This window comes from Hordeum vulgare, chromosome 4H (assembly GCF_904849725.1).
Source record: "Hordeum vulgare subsp. vulgare chromosome 4H, MorexV3_pseudomolecules_assembly, whole genome shotgun sequence".
NCBI lineage: Eukaryota > Viridiplantae > Streptophyta > Magnoliopsida > Poales > Poaceae > Hordeum > Hordeum vulgare.
The window spans coordinates 578,374,288-578,396,715 of NC_058521.1; the positions used below are offsets into that span (position 1 = coordinate 578,374,288).

The 22,428-nt window shown below is 51.5% G+C and overlaps 1 pseudogene; it reads right to left on the reverse strand.

Annotated features, from left to right (window-relative positions):
* Positions 1–15,989: 15,989 nt before the first annotated feature.
* LOC123450800 overlaps positions 15,990–22,428 on the reverse strand; it is a 64,643-nt pseudogene continuing 58,204 nt past the window's right edge.

A 22,428-nucleotide genomic window follows, 5' to 3' on the forward strand; every position in this document is an offset into this window, starting at 1 on the left:
AGTCGCCACCAAGGTGCGATGGCTCCAGTACTAAGTCCTTTCACGAGGACATCTGCCGTGACAAAACCACGATAGTTGGCGCCCACCGTGGGGCCTACGCACGGTGGAGTTGAGTTCTCAAAGGGAGCCCTACCAGGGTTTGGGAGTTATACGACGGGGCTCATGACCCGGAGCCGCCGCGGGAAAACCTACATCGACAACCAGCGATGGGGGCCTGAAGCGGATTCGATTGAATCTGGTTACGGGGTCCCCTTCGGCAAGATCAACATCTTCATCGGCATGATCGAATCATCCATGCCTGAGCCGGACATCTCCACCGACATCGTCGAGCCGGCCAGGTACGTCCGCCCAGTAATAACGCCAAATCTGATTCGCCCGGTCTTTGTGGGGTTCACGCAGGGATCGGAGGAGCCAGAGCGCTCGGCGACTCAGGACACTACACCGGTCAACTCAGATGACGAATCATCCATGGGCGATTCAGATTCAATCCGGTCTCTACATGGGGATTGTCTTGGGGGCTTGTCGCTGGCCATGGACCCCGAAGTCCTTGACCGAACCCCCGCCAGATCGCCATTTACATGACGGGGGCGACTCAACCCACACAGAACCCCACCGGAGGCGATGGAGCCGGCGAGATGTCCAGAAGCCCGGCCGCAATCCTGGTGGATTTAGCGGCGGAGATCACAAGGCTGATGGCGACTCCCCTCACACCAGAAAACTAGGAGGAGATAAAAACGGAGCTGGCGAAACTCAGAGAGGCAGTGGCAAAGGCTCATCAGGATGCCGAGGTAGAGTCCGCCAGGATCGAGACTCGGCAAGCTCAAATTGCGACCGAAAGGATGCGCTTAAACACTAACAAGTGGCGGCTCGAAAGACACCAGTGCGCATCTGACGCCGTCCATCAACGGAGACACCAGGGTCGCCTGCCCCATGATCTCAACCCGACCCGCCTATTCAACACTCCACGAACCCCTGGGGCGGGAGCCGCCCCGGGGGGAGGACCGGGTAGCCCGCCTAATCCGCCGGGTCAGCCGGCTGAGGATCGCATTCCCCGATTCCGAACGCCTCAAGGCCACTTTTCCAACCTGGTGGACAACATCCTTGCCGCAACTCGCCATCTGGAATCTCTTCCGATCCACGGCAACACTCCTGCCGAGATAGAAGCAAGGAACTCCATCGAGATGTTGAAGACGGCGGTGGTTCAAAACGCCCAGTTCTCACACAGCCTCGAGAGGTTGCATTCCACTCCCCAGGCAAATTACACCAAGAGCCGGCCAGACGAGCAGCCCGCCATAAACAGCGGGCCACGACACGTCCCACAGGACAACCCGCCTGACCAGAACCCGCCGGGCCGGGATCTCCTGAACACCCAAGACGCCCCGGCCCCCTCATCGGGGGTGGTGGGCGAGTGGGGGTGCCATGCTTGGCCCACGCCCTTCGTAACGAAAGGATGCCCAAAGATTTTAAGGGACCAAGAAAGGTGCCTAATTACACCCCGGACCTTGAGCCGGCATCGTGGATCGAGAGTTATGAAATCGCCATGGACATGCTCGACGTAAACGAGGCGGTTTGCGCCAGATACTTCACGATGATGCTCGAGGGGTCAGCACGTACTTGTTTGAAAAACTTACCTCCGAACTCCATTCAGACCTGGGCCGAGTTAAAAGAGCGTTTCATCAAAAACTTCCAAGGAACTTGCAAACGTCCGATGACGATCGTCGATCTACAGCACTATGTTCAGCGCCCTGATGAGTCGGCTCACAATTGGTCACGGCGGGTTGCGGAAATTATCCATTCGTCAGATGGTATTACGGCGGCTCAAGCTATGCTAATCCTCGAGCAGAATTGCCATTATGAACCCTTGGTGCAAAAATTGGGGCGACTCAAGCGAAAGGTCCAAGACATGGGAGAGTTGATGGACACCCTCACTAGGTACGCTGAGGTAGATGACACCAAAGATCCTGGTGAGGATGGTATGGCTAATTCGCCCAAGAAGGGCGAGTCATCCAAAAACCATACCCGGTTCCAGGGACGTAACCGCCACAATCAAGGGGCCAGTGGCAAGCGAAGACCGCAAGAGAAGCCCTCGAACTTAGTCGCCAATACCAACGCAAACAATGGCAACCAACGCCAGAAGAAAAACGGGGGGTTTAGCGGGAAGAGTCCGCGTAACTATGAAGAGCTACTCAAAGGCCCTTGCCCGCACCATGCCACGGCAGACGGTCCGGCGACTCACTCCTGGGAGAACTGCTTCGTAATGTGGGAGTTTCGGGCGGAGGCGATCAAGAAAAGTCAAAACGATGACCCAGACCAGCGCCAGGAGCAGTTCGCCGCACCCAACCAACGACAGAATCCCTTCGGCGGCTTTCCTGAACAGGGGGCTCAGGGAGGCCCACAGCTAGGCGCCGGCCAATACCCGGTGCACGACCAGCGGCGGTATAACCCGCCAGGAGCCTTTCAGCAACCACCCCCACAGGGGGCTCCGCAGGGTCAGGATGATAACGGGGGTTTCCGCAGCAACCCCAAACATATAAGTAATGGGCAGTATCATGTTTTCACCACCAATGCTTGCAGGCGCGATAAGAAGGTGAGTCACCGGGCGTACAGTGTATCTGAACCGGCGCTTCCTAGATACCTCCATTGGTCAGAGCAAACTATAACATGGAGCAGGGAGGATCACCCGCCAAGAGTTGACAACCCAGGCGATTTAGCGTTCGTCGTGGCCCCCCAAGTTGGGGGTTACACCCTATCCAAAGTGCTAATGGATGGTGGCAGCAGCATTAATATCTTATATTTTGACACTTTCCAAAGGATGAACCTATTGGAAAAGGACCTGATGCCTTCAACCACGGTTTTCCACGGAATCGTCCCGGGCACGTTGGCCTACCCCATAGACCGAGTCAGGCTCACACTGGCGTTTGGAACTGCGCAAAATTACATGTCGGAGTCACTGATTTTCGAGGTGGTCAAATTGAAAAGCCCCTACCATGCGTTATTTGGGCGGCCGGCTTACGCCCGCTTCATGGCTCGCCCGTGCTATGTTTATCTCAAGCTCAAAATGCCTGGTCCCAAAGGACCTATCACGGTTGATGGAGATAGAAGGATTGCAAAGGAATGTGAAGAAGGGGACGCGGCTTATGTGGAAGTCGCCTACGCTGCAGAGGAGCTCAAACACCATCGGGCCAATGTTGAACCGGCGGACATGTCACCCCTAAAGAAGCCAACTACAGATGCTGAGTCGCCCCTCAAGTTCAAGCCAACGGATGACACTAAGACAATTGATTTCGTTCCTGGCGATTCATCCAAGCAGTTCACCATTGGGACGGGTCTGGAACCCAAATAGGAAAGCGCGCTCATCGAATTCATCCGTGAGAATCGGGACATCTTCGCATGGAAACCTTCTGACATGCCTGGTGTGCCGAGAGAATTCGCTGAGCACCATCTTAATGTTGACCCAAAGGCAAAACCCATCCAGCAGTACCTTCGCAGATTTAACGAGGAGCGACGCAAGGCGATTGGGGAAGAGGTTGCCCGTCTCTTAGCCGCCGGATTCATCGTGGAAGTTTTTCACCCCAAATGGCTGGCTAAGCCAGTTTTGGTACTCAAGAAGAACGGTACCTTTCGTATGTGCATCGACTACACAGACCACAACAGAGCTTGTCCAAAAGATCCCTTCGCTCTTCCCCGCATCGACCAGATCATTGACTCGGTGGCGGGATGCGAGCGATTGTGCTTTTTGGACGCCTACTCAGGATATCACCAAATCAAGATGGCCGTGGAGGATCAAGAGAAAACAGCCTTTATAACCCCCTTCGGGGCTTTTTGTTATGTGTCCATGCCTTTCGGACTCAAGAGTGCGGGGGCGACTTATCAGCGCTGCATCCAGAATTGTCTTCACAGCCAAATCGGTCGCAACGTCCATGCCTATGTCGACGATATTGTGATCAAAACCCGCCAGGGGGAGACACTACTGGAGGATCTCAAGGAAACATTCGATAATCTACGGGTGTATCATATGAAGCTAAATCCCACCAAATGTGTTTTTGGTGTACCTGCAGGGAAATTGCTGGGCTTCCTGGTATCAGAGCGTGGCATTGAAGCTAACCCGGACAAGATCGAAGTAGTTACATCCCTTGGAAAGCTGGCAAACGTTAATCAAGTTCAACGACTGGCGGGTCGCATTGCGGCCCTAAGTCGTTTCGTAAGTCGCCTGGGTGAGAAGGTGATTCCCCTTTATCAGTTACTAAGGAAATCTGATCGGTTTGTTTGGACGAACGAGGCGGACGAGGCGCTTGAAGCCCTGAAACGCCAATTGCTTAGCCCGCCGGTCCTGGCCGCCCAGACTAAGAAAGAGCCCATGCTTCTATATATTGCGGAAAATTCCAAAGCAGTAAGTGTGGCAGTGGTCACTGAAAGAAAGGAGGAAGGGAAGGAGTACCCAGTGCAACGCCCGGTGTATTTTATCAGCGAGGTGCTAACCCTTTCCAAGCAGCGGTACCCACACTGGCAGAAGTTGGTATATGGGGTGTTTATGGCGAGTCGGAAACTTAAGCATTACTTCCAAGAACACCCTATCACAGTGGTTAGCTCTGCCCCCCTTGGGGACATCATCCAGAATCGGGAGGCAACAGGGAGGATTGCCAAGTGGGCAATTGAACTTGGGCCGCATCATATACAGTATACCCCCCGCACAGCCATCAAGTCTCAGGCTTTAGTTTATTTCATCAACGACTAGACTGGGTTGCAGGCTCCGGAAGACAGGCCTGATCTCACTTACTGGACTATTTATTTTGATGGATCTAGGCAGCTGGAAGGCTCGGGGGCTAGTGTGGTGTTGGTATCCCCTCAAGGAGATAAATTCTGCTACGTTCTCCGACTCATGTTTCCGTGCACTAACAATGCAGCGGAATACGAAGCTTTGCTTCACGGCTTGCGACTCGCCAAGGAGATGAATTTAACGCGAGTCAGATGCTTTGGCGACTCTGATTTGGTGGCGCAGCAAGTTTCGGGTACCTGGGATTCTCGGGACCCCATGATGGCAGCTTACAGAAGAGCTGTGTCTGATGTGGCGGGTCATTTTCATGGTTATCGGGTGGACCACATTGATCGACGCCTCAACGAGGCAGCCAACGCCCTCTCACGACTTGGTTCCCAATGAAAACCAGTTCCTCCCAATGTTTTTCTAGATATTTTGCATAAACCATCCGTGATTCTACCATCGGAGGAGGAATTGGCGATACCAGATCCTGAGTCTCAGCTCGTGGCGGCTCTCCACGTCACGCCGGATTGGGTTCTTCCTTATCTGGCTTATCTCGGCCAGGGCGAGTTACCAATAGACGAAGTTTCGGCTCGTCAGATCGTTCGGCGCAGCAAATCCATGGTCATCATCAATGGCGAGTTATATAAGCGGAGCGCCTCTGGAGTGTTTCAGCGATGCGTTTCCTCCGAAGAAGGATGCATAATCTTAAATGACATTCATTCCGGAGACCATGGGCATCATGCCGGGTCACGCTCTTTGGTGTCAAAGGCTTTCCGTCATGGTTTCTTTTGGCTGACGGCTCATGCAGATGCAGAAGATATAGTTCGTCGGTGCGAAGGATGCCAGCGTTATGGGCGAGAGGCTCATGTGCCGGCTCAAGAATTAAGAATGATCCCCGTCACTTGGCCTTTTGCGGTCTGGGGGCTGGACATGGTCGGCCCCTTTAAAATGTCCTGTAACAAGAAGACCCATCTGCTGGTGGCGGTTGATAAGTTCACCAAGTGGGTTGAGGCGGAACCTATTGGAGCTTGCGATGCGGAGACGACAGTCAAATTCTTGAAAAAGCTGATTTTCCGGTTTGGATATCCGCAGAGTATCATTACTGATAATGGTACTAACTTGTCCCAAGGGGTGATGCAGGAGTTTTGCCGTCGAGAACATATCCAGCTTGATGTTTCTGTAGCCGCTCACCCACAATCTAATGGCAAGCGGAGCGGGCGAATCAGGAGGTTTTGCGAGGAATTAAGCCCTGACTCATGGTTCCCCTGGAGAAAACCCCAGGGTGTTGGGTTCAAGAATTACCTTCAGTACTGTGGAGTATTCGGACCACCCCGAACCGGTCCACAGGTTTCACCCCTTTCTTCCTGGTCTACGGAGTAGAAGCCGTTCTTCCTACTGATATAAGGCATGACTCACCTAGAGTCGCCGCATATGTGGAACAAGACAATGCGGTGGCGCGTCAGGATTCTTTGGACGCCTTAGAGGAGGCACGTGATGTGGCTGCGGCCCGTTCAGCTATCTACCAGCAGGATCTACGGCGTTATCACAACCGCCGGGTTAAGAGTCGGACCTTTCAGGAAGGCGACTTGGTTCTTCGGTTCATACAAGATCGTACTCGCATGCATAAGTTGTCACCACCTTGGGAAGGACCGTTCGTCGTCAGCAAGAATCTCCGCAATGGCTCTTATTATCTGGTGGATCTTCGGCCTGATCGGCCAACCACGGAGGCCGAGTCAACTCGCCCCTGGAATATTGCCCACTTGCGGCCTTTACACTTGAGCTCTTAAGCTCTGCATTTTGTAAGTTTTTCAGTTTCATTATGAAGTAATAAAGTTAAAAATACTCCCCGACTTGAGGGCTTCTTCATTTAAAGATCAATTTTGTCGTCCTGTTGCGACCTTATGAGCCGACAGAACCATCATCTTAGGGTGGCGCTTGAGCTTTCTGACTCGCCCCATCCTGTCGCGACCTTATGAGCCGACGAAACCATCATCTTAGGGTGGCGCTTGAGCTTTCTGACTCGCCCCATCCTGTCGCGACCTTATGAGCCGACGAAACCATCATCTTAGGGTGGCGCTTGAGTTTCTGACTCGCCCCATCCTGTCGCGACCTTATGAGCCGATGAAACCATCATCTTAGGGTGGCGCTTGAGCTTTCTGACTCGCCCCATCCTGTCGCGACCTTATGAGCCGACGAAACCATCATCTTAGGGTGGCGCTTGAGCTTTCTGACTCGCCCCATCCTGTCGCGACCTTATGAGCCGACGAAACCATCATCTTAGGGTGTGTGCTCGAGCTTTCTGACTCGCCCCATCCTGTCGCGACCTTATGAGCCGACGAAACTATCATTTAGGGTGTGTGCTCGAGCTTTCTGACTCGCCCCATCCTGTCGCGACCTTATGAGCCGACGAAACTATCATTTAGGGTGTGTGCTCGAGCTTTCTGACTCGCCCCATCCTGTCGCTACCTTATGAGCCGACGAAACCATCATTTTAGGGTGTGTGCTCAAGCTTTCTGACTCGCCCCATCCTGTCGCGACCTTATGAGCCGACGAAACCATCATTTTGGGTGTGTGCTCGAGCTTTCTGACTCGCTCCATCCTGTCGCGACCTTATGAGCCGACGAAATTGCTGTTTTTATTTTCCTTCGTGGCATAGCCTCGAGGGTTTCAAAACCTTTTTTCTGATTCATCTTGAAAATATTTGTTATCATTTATTTGGTTTCACATATGTTGTTTTCAAAGCCTAAATCAGGTTGATGATCAAAGTCACTTCATCCATGGAGGATTAAGCATTATAAAGGATTCTCAAATGGCGGGTCAAATATTTCAAATCGCCTTAAGGGCGATATAAAGATTCTTTCGAGAGTATCACAAAAGCAGTACCGACTTATGAAAAATACCTATTACATGGCTCTCAGGCCAAATCGATGAGGTTTATTCTGTTGGCGCCTTCGGATCATTTTGCTGCGAGCTTTGGCCGACCTCAATTTGCAAGTCGCCCACTACCCAGTTACACTTGGCCAGAGCTGCGAAGTCATCTTCATCAGTCAGGATTGATGCCAGATCTTCTTCCAAGTCAAAAGGGTTCTTGGGTCGCCGAGGAGTTAAACTGGTCGTCACAAAGGTTGGCGGGTTGACCTTCTTGTTCTTGCTGTCATAAGCAGCCTGATACTTTGATAAATCCAGACTTGCTGCGAGTTGGGTTGCTGCCAGCCGGGAGTCCTTGACAACACGTTGATAGTCCTCTTCGACGAATTCTGACCCATCATCTTTGAGTTGAGAAACGCCTGCCGCTACCTCTTCCGGGTTGATCTCTGGAGCATACGCCAAGCAGCGACTCAAGGCAGTCAGTACCCCCTTCCGGGCGGCTGACCGAGTTAACTCGCCAATCTGAGGGGGAAGCGTGGATAGGCAGCCAAGCATCTTCTTTATGGAAGTTATAGGCTCTTTGGCACCCATCACAACTTTAACAGTTAAAACACTGCTGGTGTACAGTTGCTCTGTAAGCGTGTAAATCGCCTTCAGCGTCAGCACGCAATCATCCTGAAGGTTGGCGGCTCTCGGACCTGTGTAAGGGGTCATGATAATCAGCGACTTACAATAAGAGTTATTGATAAAAAAAGGAGAAAAGATCAAAAGTTTGAGTAAGTTTACCAAAGACGGCTTGCGTCATGTTTGAGATATGACGCTTCAAGCCGGACAATTCTTGTTGCACAGTAGCCAGCCTGGCTTCAGCCTTCTCTACTCTTTTTGTGGCAGCATCTTGGTCAGTTTGAGCTCTTTTCAAATCGGTTTTGAGTTTTTCCAGCTCAGCCAGGACCAATTGATACTTCACCTCCGACTTAGCTCGGGCATCTTGCTGACCAGATAAGTTTTTCTTTAAATCGCCAAGCGCCGATTCAGTCCGAGCAAGAGTTTCCTGTTGAAAGTACAAAATAAGGGGCAAGTCTGAGAACTATTGCAAGCAATATCCCTGACACTTGGGGGCTAATGTATATTTTTTTGTTTTCAGATGAAATTATACAATATCAAGACCCGGCTCATCTTTTTACTGATGGCCCGGCCCTTGGGGGTTACTGGTCGAAAGTTTTTTCTAAATTTATCGATACCCGGCTCATCTTTTTACTGATGACCCGGCCCTTGGGGTTTACTGGTCGAAAGTTTTTTTCTAAATTTACCAAGACACGGCTCATCTTTTTACTGATGACCCGACCCTTGGGGGTTACTGGTCGAAAGTTTTTTTCTAAATTTATCAAAACCCGGCTCATCTTTTTACAGATGACCCGGCCCTTGGGGGTTACTGGTCGAAAGTTTTTCCTAAATTTATCAAGACCCGGCTCATCTTTTTACTGATGACCGTCCCTTGGGGGTTACTGGTCGAAAGTTTTTTCTAAATTTATCAAGACCCGGCTCATCTTTTTACTGATGACCCGACCCTTGGGGGTTAATGGGAGTAATACAATATAACAAAGCTTACCTCATGTTTGTTTTTTAGCATCCGCAGCATGCTTTTCTCCATCTCATAACTCGCCTCCAGGCGACTTGCAAAACCAGAGCAGAGTTCTTTGAACTCCAGATTTTCATATTCAGAAAGCTTAGCCTTGGAGAGTCCAGACTCAGGAATGGTTTGAGAGGAGGATGCCACATGCTTTGACAAAACCGTTGCCACCGGTTTGGAGAAGCCGGTACCAGTAATAACTACAGCATCCGGGTCTTCTGCTGTCATCAATGGACTTGGCGGCTTAGGGGCATCCATTGTTTCCTTGGGCGAGTTTGGAAGATCCATTTGATTTTCGGGCTCACCTTGATCCGGCTTATCTTGGATCGGCACTGACTCTTTGATGGGCTCTGAAATTATGACAGGAGTTGGTCCGCTGGTTTTCCTTTTCTTGGCCTGTGCCCTAAAAGAGGGGAGAAGCGCATTAAGGAACTGAAAGTTTATTACCATCAGATTCAAAGTAAGATTATCAAAAGACTTACCCAGGGACTCGAATCATTGGCGGAAGTGTCGACATCACTGAGTCGCCAGATGTAGGAGGAGAGTTCTGCAAGAATTATACGTCAAAAATATAGGCGGGTTACAGACGTGATCCAAGAAACATGAAGAATTGTTATTCATGAGTACCTCATTTGGTTTCCTCTTGTTCGTTGCTGGTAAGCCGGACACCAGATCACCGGAATGACTTCGGGTCTTCCAATTTGAAGTATGTTGTGCTTTCTTCAGTAGGAAATTTGGGTCCAAACAAGCATTTGGCTGTGAGAAGGGAACTTTCCCACAAATTCGCCTGGCCGGCTTAGGTGGAGAAGGAGATGAATCGGAGGAAACAGAAATTACCTCAACAGAGTCCTCCTGGCTTTCGTTGTCTTCATTCTATTCAAGAGAGGCAGAGATATAAATACAAAGTTAACAGCGGTGGATGGCGAGTGAAAAGAGGATAGGTTTTTACCTCCGAAAGTGCATCGCCGACTTGAGACTCATCGACTTCGGATGGCTCAGCCGCAGCAGCTTTGCCCTTGCCTTTGGTTTTCTTTGGGGGCGGCTTAGCGTGCTTCATGGCTGGCCTTTTGGGTTTCTTGGACCAAAATTTATCACCTTTCTGAAATAGCATATGTTACAAAAGCCACAATACAAGTGAAACATAAGAAGTAAAGACAAAAGGCGGGTTAGATTTGCTCACCTTGGGCGCCGGATTAATTTTGCAAAAAGGCTTGAGGCCGATTTGGCCGCATTTTCCCGCAGGCTCGCCAGCCAGCTTCTTGATGATGGTGACAATATCCTTTTCTGTTAAAGCCGTATGGAAATAACATTGAGGATGATCTAAGGTGCCATCAAATTCGCACATTAGCCCGTCCCGGCGACTCAGAAGGAGGATGCGCCATTCGACCCAGCAGCGGATCAAGTCAACCCCAGTAAGGCCGTTGTTTGTCAAAGATCTTAACTCGGACAATACAGGGATGAAGTCTGATTCCTCCTCCTCGGTGAGCTTGTCTGGAAGCTTGAAGTTCGTTGGAAGGCGATCTTTCCTGTAGCCCAGAAGCTTTTTTTCGCCTGCAGGTGAGGTCTCTTGACAATAGAACCAAGACTCGCCCCAACCTTTGGGATGGCTTGGCATGGCGAGTGAGGGAAATGGGCTATCCCTGCGGCGCTGAACATTGACACCGCCGAGTTCCAGGCTGGGGCCATTGTGAAATTCCGTTTGGCGATTCAGGTGGAAAAAGTGCCAGAATAAGGGGACTGAGGGTTCAATCCGTAGATAAGCCTCACAAAACACTTGGAATTGGCATAGGTTACTTATCGAGTTAGGTCACAGATCCTGGAGGCGGACGTTCATGAAAGCCATGGCTTCTCTAAGAAACTTCGATCCGGGCGGCTTAAAACCTCGCTCCAGGTGTTCAACGAAAACGACTATCTCCCCTTCTTTGGGGTTGGGGAGATCATCTCCGAACCCGGTACGCCAGCCGATAACATTCTGAGGGTCCAAGTTGCCCGTTTTCACATAGTCTACTAGTATGGTGTCGTTGACTTTGGTAGGAAGCCAGTCACTTTTGAAGACGGTGCCCATGCTACAAAGAAGTAAAGTACGGATGAATTTACACGCCTCGAACATCTACTGGAAGGGGTGAAATAAGTTCATTTGACTCGCCAAATAATTTGTTCACGGACTGAGGGAAAAAACTTGACCCGCCATATTAAGAGCCGAGTTGGGTTGCTATGGCGACTTACGAAGTTTGGCTATTCACGAGAGCTGCGTTCTAAAGGTGTCGGAGACGTTCATTCAAAACAGCAAAGTGTGAAGACTACAAACAGCTTTTTGCAATCAATAGGTAAATTATGGATCTACTGGACAGATGAAAAAAACATGAGAAAAATGGCTGGATGCAGCAATTTACTACCAGGACAAGGTGATGTCCTTCGCTTGACGAAACATTACTCTAGATTCGCAAGTAAGAGCGGATAAATGAAGGTATTCAAAGCATTGGCTATCTCGTCGACATTTGTGTTAATCAGTCAAGGACAGACAACAAATGCTCGCGAAGAACATCAAGAACATGGCAGTGTTGGCGCTTCGAACAAAGAATAGATCTGTTCTTAAATGGGCGGTGGCCTAACCTCATGCTTTCGGTCGGAAGTGGTCGACGGCGATGGAGGCTGTTGGAGAAGCACGGAGGTCTTGTCGAGCGAGGAAATCTTCGGCGGCGACGGAGTTTTTGGCGAGCGGGGAGGTGGTCGACGGCGACGCAGTGGTCAATGGCGACAAGCGGATCGGCCGCGGCACGAAGTTTGACGACGGCGAAGATCTATGGGCGGCGCCGAAGCCTCTCGGGCGAAGACAGGAAGTGCGGTCAGCGGCGGAGCCCTCGGGAGGTGATAAGACTTCCTTGCTGTGATAATGAGGAGGAGATTGACGAGACTGGTAGGTGGGAAGCGCCAGTCCTGTCCCCTCCCATCTATTTAACAGGACGGGTGCTGGAATCAAGGCGCCGTGAGCGGGAACCGCCGGGGTATAGAAAGATTCGCTATAATGGCGTTCCGAAAATTTTGGGATAACGATGCACCAGGATCCGTTGAGATTACGTCAGTCTTCCCGGAATTCAAGGGATAAGAAGATGCCAACGGGAAATGGTTTGGCGACTTAAAGATTTTCAGCGCCAGATGGCGAGTTACAATTTTTGACGTATGAAGAGGAATGAAGAAAGAATCGTTTTAACTGAGCAGAAATATTGGCGTGAAAAGAGTTCAAGTCAATCTGGGGCCTAATGTTGGGGATATTACCTGTTAATAACCAGCCCTAGTTGGGCCGGGTCACCAAATTAGGCGATTCACCTGAGCGTGATTTGGGCCTTGGCCTGGTCAGATCAAGGCCGTATGGCGGTTTATGATTTTCGGAAGGTCTCCAAGCTTTGAAGGACGGCGACTTAGAGACCACAGGGGTCACGATTTGTAGGAAAGGAAAGTACCCTTGTAAACCCTGAGGATTCGACCTGTATATAAAGGCGAGTCCCAGGGAAGGAGAGGGTAGGTTAGAAATCATCGAGTGCTAGGTCTGGCGAGTTACGCCCTCCTTGTAATCGAAACCACATCAATACAAACCAAAGCAGGACGTAGGCCTTTACCTCCTCACGAGGGGCCGAACCTGGGTAAATCGCCGTGTCTCTCCCGCTTAACCCCTTTGAGTCGCCACCAAGGTGCGATGGCTCCAGTAGCAAGTCCTTTCACGAGGACATATACCGTGACAAAACCACGACACCCGCCATGTTGGCTCGCCGTACCCTGCGCGCGTCGCTGGCCTCGGCCTCAGCCTCACCTGCGCAGCTCCGGCCCCGCCGCCATGCCCGCGCCCTGGCCTCGCCTCTCCTCTTCCTCGCCGCCGGTTGACCGCCTCCAGCCCCACGCCGCCCAGCTGCGCCGCCTGCACCTCCCTGCGCCAGCAGCCCCATGCGCCGCCTCGCCCCTCGCCCCTCGCAAGCTCGCCTCCGTGCGCTGCGCCCTATCGTGCTCTTCCCCGCGCGCCTCCCTCGTCCCGTGGCTCGCCGCCCACCGGCCATCTCCTCTCGTCGATTGGTCGCCAGCCGTCTTGCCTGCTACAGGAGCCGTGGCTCCATTCCTCTGTCGAGCTCGCGAAGATGCTGATGCGCTTGCCTTGCCGCTGATGCTGTTGCCGAGTTGTTGTAGCTGTCCCGTGCTGTTGCCCATGTGTTGCTTGCTGGAGCTGCTCCTCCTGTCGAGCTGTTGCTTAGCCGCTGCAGGTGTTGCTAGTAGCTGTTGCTTCCGTTTTTGCATGCTGGCAGCTTGCTGCGCTTGCTTGCTAGCCTGCTAGTTAGATGCTAGTAGCTGCTATAGTTAGTTGTTGATAGATGTTGCTAGCTTGTGCCGTAGCTTGCCGTTAGATGCTAGCGGCGATGTTAGTTGCTGCCCCTAGTAGCAGTGGCCTCTGCTCGCCATTGCTGTGGTGCTGCTTGCGTCGCGTTGCTGTTTGATGTCGCTGGTTATGACGGCGAAGACCGCATGCGTCATCCCCTCCTTCATGGGACCGACAAGATCGGCGGGTACACGACGTCCTCGACGAACCCCGAACATCGACGGAGACGTGATCGACTACCGACGCCGAAGACCCGAGAACCACGACACCGAGCGAACGACTACCATCGACGAGACCGAGTACCTCGACTTCCACGACGACCACGACCTCCACGACGTCCGCTTCGACTGAACCCCTCCGATTCGCACGCGTCGAAGGTATACCGATGAGACGTGTCGAGTAACGAACGAATGTGATGTATGAGTTGTATCGTGTGTTGCACCGTATGTTGCCCATTGCACGTTGTCCCTCTTATGTTGTGCCCTGACACATGGGAACCCGGTAATCGGGATAACCCCACCTTTATTTAACGTTTCCGCACACGCTTCATATACGTTGGCACGATATCTTGACGAGTTATGGGGATAGGAACGTTGTCGTGGCATCGCTTCCGACTTGTCGCCATGGTTCCCTTCCGCTCGCGTAGCGACACATGTTTCCTTCTCTTCTTGACGTGGTGATGTTGTAACTTGCATGCATAACGCATTCATGGCATGATATATTGTGTTGCATGTTTCTTGTGACGTAACTCCGTTCTTGCTCCACGTGTTAACCGTCTAGGATGCAATGTAGGATCACCGCTTCACCCCTTGCCATGATAACAACAATTTAATATTGTCGTGTAAATAATCGGGAGTGAACTAAATATTCAAACGTGGAGTTCCGTCGATATGCAACTCGTTGCATATCGAGCTTCACTTAATGTGTAGTGTTTGTGTGAGGTGAATTGCCATGCCATGCCTTGCATCATTGATCTGATCATGCATCATAGTAGGTTATGCATCATGTTGTGCATCGTGTGGTGAATGTTTGTGTTGATGTTTGTTTCCGGTTTGCTCCGTCTCGATAGAGTTTTGCAAGCGTGTCGGAATGTGAGGACCCGTTCGACTACGCGGTTCGCCGACTCCATCGAGTCATTCTTCTTCCAAGCGGGATCTCAGGCAAGATGACCATTTCCCCAGATACCATTACTATCATTTCCATGCTAGTTTTATAGCTTCTATCGATTATGTCTCGTTGCCCACCACATGTTAAATATCAGCCTCTCAACAATGCCATGATTACCTTCAACTTGTTTGACCTAGCAAACCACTGATTGGCTATGTTACCGCTTGCTTAACCCTGTTATTAGCGTTGCTAGTTGGAGATGCAGATGCTTCCATGTGAAAACATGGGTTCTTTGTTATATCACCATATTAAATGCTATTTAATTTAATGCACCTATATACTTGGTAAAAGGTGGAAGGCTCGGCCTTTCTAGCCTGGTGTTTTGTTCCACCTTTGCCCCCTTAGTTTCGGATACCGGTGTTATGTTCCATAAACAAGCGCGCAGGAATTTTCACTAAGTCCGTGAGATCTGATGGTTTTGGGAAAGTTTGCAGCCTTGTATCTTCCTGTGCTTAATTCCTTTTTGTGTGATTCTTGCTTGTGCTGGTAGTATCCTTGGCTAGCTACAGCCACATATATTATTTGTCATAGTTGGGTGGCTGTAGGTGCTTTGCATGTAGCTCACAAAGTGCTAAGATGCGAGTGAGATTCCATCACGCCCTCGTCCTCAATCTCTGAGGCGTCGGACACCTCCACATCGGGAGTGGGCGGACGGAGGGACCCCTCCAGGTTCTCGAACAGCTACGGAAAAGGATTCAACCAACGGCTCAGCAACACAACCGGCTTCAAGGCAAACAACAAAGAATATAGCAGCCACCTACCATCGGAGGCGGATGAGCCCTGTTGAACGGGGACATCCCCCACGTCCATTCCCCGCTCTCATCCATGCGGGCGATGGAGATCAGGTTCACCCTTCGCTCTACAACGCCTGGGGTGAACCTCTTGGTGGATAGCCAGCATGGATCATGCCGTCCGCCCATCTGGCAAACCAGATGCGGCCGTCTCTGCAGGGGTAGGATCCGGCGGACCACCATGGTGGTGAGAAGGTCGCGGCCAAGGAGGCCGCTCTTCTCCAAAATATCGAGGTGGGCACAGATAAGTGCCACCTCAGGAATCGGTTTGGGGGTCTTCGCATCCCAGTTCCGCAGCGTCGGCGGGGCGATGTCGAACGGGGGCATGTTAAGGGCGTCCTGGGCCGGGTCGGCGCTCTTCACGTAGAAGAAACCCTTCTGCCAATGCTTGATGGATTCTGGCAGAGGCAACTAGGGGAAGCCAGACTTCGAGCGATGATGCACCAATGTGGCCCCGCACGGCGTCATTGGGCGCGGCCCCGTGAGCTTCTCCACCTCGGATTTCTCCATGGCGATGGATTGCTGTTTGAAAAAGAACAGGCTACGCCACAGATCGACACGGGGCTCGATCCCCACGAAGCCCTCGCACAGGACCATGAAGGCCGCCAACTGCAGAATGCCGTTCGGCGCCAGGTGATGCGGTTGCAGGCCGAAGAAATGGATCCATTTGGCGAAGAAAGAGCTAGCCGGGAGCCCGAAGCCCCGGTAGAAATGCTCGACAAAGACCACAACCTCTCCCGCGGCGGGTGCGGGAGCGGTCTCGATGCCAGGGAGGCGCACCAACACTTGGGAGGCCGGGGGCAGCAGTCGGTGGTGACGAAGCGCCTCGATGTGCCCCTCGTCAACGTCGCTGCCCAACCAGGCTCCCTGCAAGGATGCCTTCTGCGCCGATGACTTCTTCGAGGAAGAACCGCCGGCCATGGCAGCGGGCGACGAGAACTCGAAGGGGTCGGCGATTTCGCGGCGACGAAGACGAAGAAGACGAAGGGTGCGAGCTCTTTCTCTCTGAGCGCAGGGAGAAAGAGAGAGCGGATGCGAGGCAGGAAGTGGGGGGGCGAACGGCCTCCTCGGAACCCCCGCATCCCATTTAAACCCACACGAAGCGTCGTGGGGAGGGGATCCAGTGCGCGGCGGGCCCCATTAATCCCGTGTATTACGGGCGGTAGAGCTTCCCTAAGACCAACCGTCGCGGGGTAAATCCGCAGAGGATCCCCCGCTCGGAGGCCGAGGGGGCATCGTGGTGGGACCCAGGGCTCAGGCCCGGTCCCGTCATCAGTAATCACCATCATTACCCCAGGCGGGGCCTGACACGTGGCGTTCTCCAAGCAAGTTGCGACGAGACCGAAGCGTCGCTTCGAAGCCAACCGATTTCGGAGCCGGCGTCCTTCATCGCGAGCAGCGCCCAAAATATTAAGACCAATCGACAAGCCGGTGAGGCCGCCCGCCTGCAGGCGGCAGGCCTCGCCAGCTTCGGGGACTATTGTCGAGGGGATAACCCCGGGGTAGGCTCGGCAAGCCTGTTCCTTCATTTCCGGCCCAATGGACATGAACGTATACAGATTCCCAAGGCCCAAGTCTTCTGGCCGGCTAGGCAGCACCTACCGGCTAGAGGACGAGGCCGCCATCTCTCTGGCCGGCCAAGCAACCCCTGCCGGCTGGAGCCGAGGCGGCCTCCTCTTCGGAGCCGGCCTGACCCCGTCAGCCGGGCTAGGGAGGAGGAGGCTGCACATAAGCCGGCTAGCCAAGCAGGCTAGCCGACCGAAGATCACAAGTCACATCAGATCGTAGGTCAGGATAAGACCTTATGATTAAAGGTAGATACGCGTCAGCAAAGGTACTAGATCGGGGCGCCCGGCAGGTTAGAGCGTCGGCGGCCACGCCGCTGACCTACCCCGGCTCTGATCCATGACCTAGCATAGTGTCGGACCATCACACTCCCACTCCATTACTGCACTCGGCATGGGGAACAGTGGAGGCGGTCGTACTACCTCCCCATGACGAATCTCGCGGGGAGACGCTTGACGTACAGCGCGTGCTCAACGTCTGCCTCACGCGAGATCCTCATTGGCCAGCCGGCGGGTCCCACTGCTAATCGATACCATGCAGCCGGCGGGCCCCTCAAGCGACAAGACAAGACTCTCGTGGGGCCCTGGCCAGCCGGGTCCCACCCTTGTACCCTTTATCCATATTGTAGGCCGGCGGGTTCGTCTATAAAACCCCCCGGTCGCCCTCCATGCAGGGGGCCGATCATTCACGTGTCATACAACACAGCACACTCACCAACCACGGAGAGAGAGGTAGAGACGAGCCGGCTGCTCCCCTCTTCCTCCTCCCGACACAGCTCCAGGAGCAACATTGTACTCTGTTCATATACATCAAACACTCCGGCAGGATTAGGGGTATTATCTCTACGGAGAACCCTGAACCTGGGTACATCGTGCGTCCCATGCATGTACCAACCTCGTTCCCAGCGTCCACCTTTGTCCCTTCGGTTCTCACTGACTTTAGCCTACCTATGGCATATGTTGTGAGTATTCACCGACACGGTGTGATTCCGATCTAGTGCCGAACCACGGGCACCTCCGCGTTCAACACATGTGCAGCCCGGTGAAGTCTCCCACACCTTGATCCAGGAAGGAGGAGGGAGAGGTTGGGGAAGATCTCCGGAAGCACGACGGTGTGGTGTCGATGGAGAGACGAGGTCTCCCAGCAGGGCTTCGCCAAGCACCGTGGGAGAGGAGGAAGGAGGGGAGCAGGGCCGCGTCGAGGTAGAGGGAAAACCGTGTGCAAAACAGCCCCAAAACCCTCTCTATATATAGGAGGAGGGGAGGGGGGTGCCACCCCTAGAGTTCCCACCCTAGGTGGTGCAGCAACCCCCTAGATGTTAGGTGCGGCTGCCAGGACTGGGGTAGGGGGTGGCGCACCCCTAGGTGGGCCTTAGGCCCACCAGCGCCTAGGGTTTCCCCCCTTCTCCACCTCCTGCGCCTTGGGCCTCTTTGTGGGAGGCGCACCAGCCCACTTTGGGCTGGCTGCACTCCACCTTTTGGCCCATGCTACCTCTTGGGGCTGGTGGACCCTCTCGGTGGACCCCCAGGACCATTTCCGGTGGTCCTGATGGTCCCGGTACGCTACCGCTGATGCTCGAAACATTTCCGGTGTCCAAACCCATCCATCCTATATATCAATGTTTACCTCTGGACCATTTCGGAGCTCCTCGTGACGTCCGGGATCTCATCCGGGACTCCGAACAACTTTCGGTAACCTCGTATAATATTTCCCTATAACCCTAGCGTCATCGAACCTTAAGTGTGTAGACCCTACGGGTTCGGGAGGCATGTAGACGTGACCGAGACACTCTCCAGCCAATAACCATCAGCGGGATCTAGATACCCATGGTTGCTCCCACATGTTCCACGATGATCTCATCGGATGAATCACGATGTCAAGGATTCGATCAATCCCGTATACAATTCCCTTTGTTTGTCGGTATAGAACTTGCCCGAGATTCGATCATCAGTATACCTATACCTTGTTCAATCTCGTTACCGGTAAGTCTCTTTACTCGTTCCGTAGCACGTCATCCTGTGACTAACTCCTTAGTCACATTGAGCTCATGATGATGTTCTACCGAGTGGGCCCACAGATACCTCTCCGTCACACGGAGTGACAAATCCCGATCTCGATTCATACCAACCCAACATACACTTTCGGAGGTACCCGTAGTGCACCTTTATAGTCACCCAGTTAAGTTGTGACGTTTGATACACCCAAAGCACTCCTACGGTATCCGTGAGTTGCACAATCTCACGGTCGAAGGAAAAGACACTTGACATTAGAAAAGCTTTAGCATACGAACAATACGATCTAGTGCTATGCTTAGGATTGGGTCTTGTCCATCACATCATTCTCCCAATGATGTGATCCCGTTATCAATGACATCTAATGCCCATGATCAGGAAACCATGATCATCTATTGACTAACGAGCTAACCAACTAGAGGCTTTCTAGGGACACATTGTGATCTATTTATTCACACATGTATTACTGTTTCCTGTTAATACAATTATAGCATGAACAATAGACGATTATCATGAACAAGGAAATATGATAATAACCATTTTATTATTGCCTCTAGGGCATATTTCCAAAAAAAAGGTCAAGAGGTGGCATGATAAAAGGATACAAAAACGTGAGTTCAATGTAGGTGATTATGTCTTGCTATACAATTCTCGTTTAAGATTTTTCGCAAGCAAGCTTCTCTCTAAATGGGAAGGTCCTTGGAGATGGCAATGGCCCTAGTGTTATCACAGAAGAGTGTCATTGGACCCGACGCGCTTGGAACCACTCCAAGGTCGGTGATGAGCTCCTTCATCCAAATTCCTTCATGAGCCGCTTCTGAAGCAGCAATGTACTCCGCTTCACATGTAGATTCTGCCACGACTTCTTGCTTGCTGCTACACCAGCTCACTGCCCCACCATTCAAAACATAGACGTATCTGGTCTGTGACTTAGAGTCATCCGGATCTGTCTCGAAGCTAGCATCAACGTAACCCTTTACGACGAGCTCTTCGTCACCTCCATAAACGAGAAACATCTCCTTAGTCCTCTTTAGGTACTTAAGGATATTCTTGACCGTTGTCCAGTGTTCCATACCGGGATCACTTTGGTACCTCCCCACCAAACTTATGGCAAGGTTTATATCAGGTCTGGTACACAACATGGCATACATTAGAGAGCCTATGGCCGAAGCGTAGGGGACAGTACTCATCTTCTCTCTATCTGCTGCCGTGGTCAGTGACTGAGTCTTACTCAATCTCATACCTTATAAGACTGGCAAGAACCCCTTCTTTGAGTTTTCCATATTGAACTTCTTCAATATCTTGTCAAGGTATGTACTTTACGAAAGACCTGTGTGGCGTCTTGATCTATCTCTACAGACCTTGATGCATAATATGTATGCAGCTTCTCCAAGGTCCTTCATTGAAAAACTCTTATTCAAATAGGCCTTTATGCGCTCCAACAACTCTATGTTATTCCCCATCAATAATATGTCATCCACATACAGTATGAGGAAAGCTAAAGAGCTCCCACTCACTTTCTTGTACAGACAGGCTTCTCAATAAACCTGTATGAATCAAAATGATTTAATCACCTCATTAAAGCGAATGTTTCAACTCCGAGATGCTTGCACCAGCCGATAGATGGAGCGCTGGAGCTTGCACACTTTGTTAGCACCCTTAGGGTCGACAAAACCTTCTGGTTGCATCATATACAACTCTTCCTTAAGATTCCCGTTAAGGAATGCTGTTTTGCCGTCCATTTGCCAAATTTCATAATCATAAAATGCGGCAATTGCTAAATTGATTCGGACTGACTTCAGCTTTGCTACGAGAGAGAAAGTCTCTTCATAGTCAAATCCTTGAATTTGTCGAGAACCCTTTGCGACAAGTCGAGCTTTATAAACGGTCAGATTACAGTTTGCACCAGTCTTCTTCTTGATGATCCATTTATTTTCTATGGCTCGCCGATCATCGGGCAAGTCCACCAAAGTCCATACTTTGTTCTCATACATGGATCCTATCTCGGATTTCATAGCCTCAAGCCATTAGTTGGAATCCGGGCTCGCCATTGCTTCTTTATAGTTCGAAGGTTCACCGTTGTCTAACAACATGATTTCCATCACAGGGTTGTCGTACCACTTTGGTGTGGAGCGTACCCTTGTGGACCTTCGCGGTTCAGTAGCAACTTGATCCGAAGCTTCATGATCATTATCATTAACTTCCTCTTTAGTTGGCGTAGGCGCCACAGGAACAATTTCCCGCGCTGCGCTACTCTCCGGTTCGAGAGGGGGTGTAATCACCTCATCAAGTTCTACTTTCCTCCCACTTCCTTATTTCGAGAGAAACTCTTTCTCTAGAAAGGATCCGTTCTTGGCAACAAAGGTTTTACCTTCGGATCTAAGATAGAAGGTATACCCAACAGTTTCCTTAGGGTATCCTATGAATATGCATTTCTCCGCTTTTGTTTCGAGCTTTCTAGTTGAAGTTTCTTCACATAAGCGTCGCAGCCCCAAACTTTAAGAAACAACACCTTAGGTTTCTTGCCAAACCATAGTTCATACGGTGTCGTCACAACGGATTTAGACGGTGTGTGATACGTCTCCAACGTATCTACTTTTCCAAACTCTTTTGCCCTTGTTTTGGACTATAATTTGCATGATTTGAATGGAACTAACCTGGACTAACGCTGTTTTCAGCAGAATTGCCTTGGTGTTATTTTTGTGCAGAAATCAAAGTTCTCCAAACGTCCTGAAAATTTACGGGGAGCAGTTTTGGAAAATATCAAAAATACCTGCGCCAGAATCCACCTGAGGGGGTGGGCTAGTGGGCCACAAGCCCCTGCTCCGCCACCACCCCCCTGGTGGCGGTGGGCAGGCTTGTGGGGCCCACAGGCCTCTGCCGCCCCCAAATCCAGCTCTATAAGTTGTCTTACATCCCAGAAAAAATAAAAAGAGAAGTTTTCATCACGTTTTCGATACGGAGGCGCCGCCACCACCTGTTCTTCATCTGGAGGGCAGATCTGGCGTCCGTCTTGGGCTCCGGAGAGGGGAAATTGTCACCACCGTCATCATCAACCTTCTTCCCTCTCCAATTCCATGAAGCTCTTCGTCGTTCGTGAGTAATCTATTCGTAAGCTCGCTGGACGGTGATGAGTAGGATATCTATCATGTAATCGAGTTAGTTTTGACGGGGATTGATCCCTAGTATCCACTATGTTCTGAGATTTGATGTTGCTACTACTTTGCCATGCTTAATGCTTGTCGTTCGTGAGTAATCTATTCGTAAGCTCG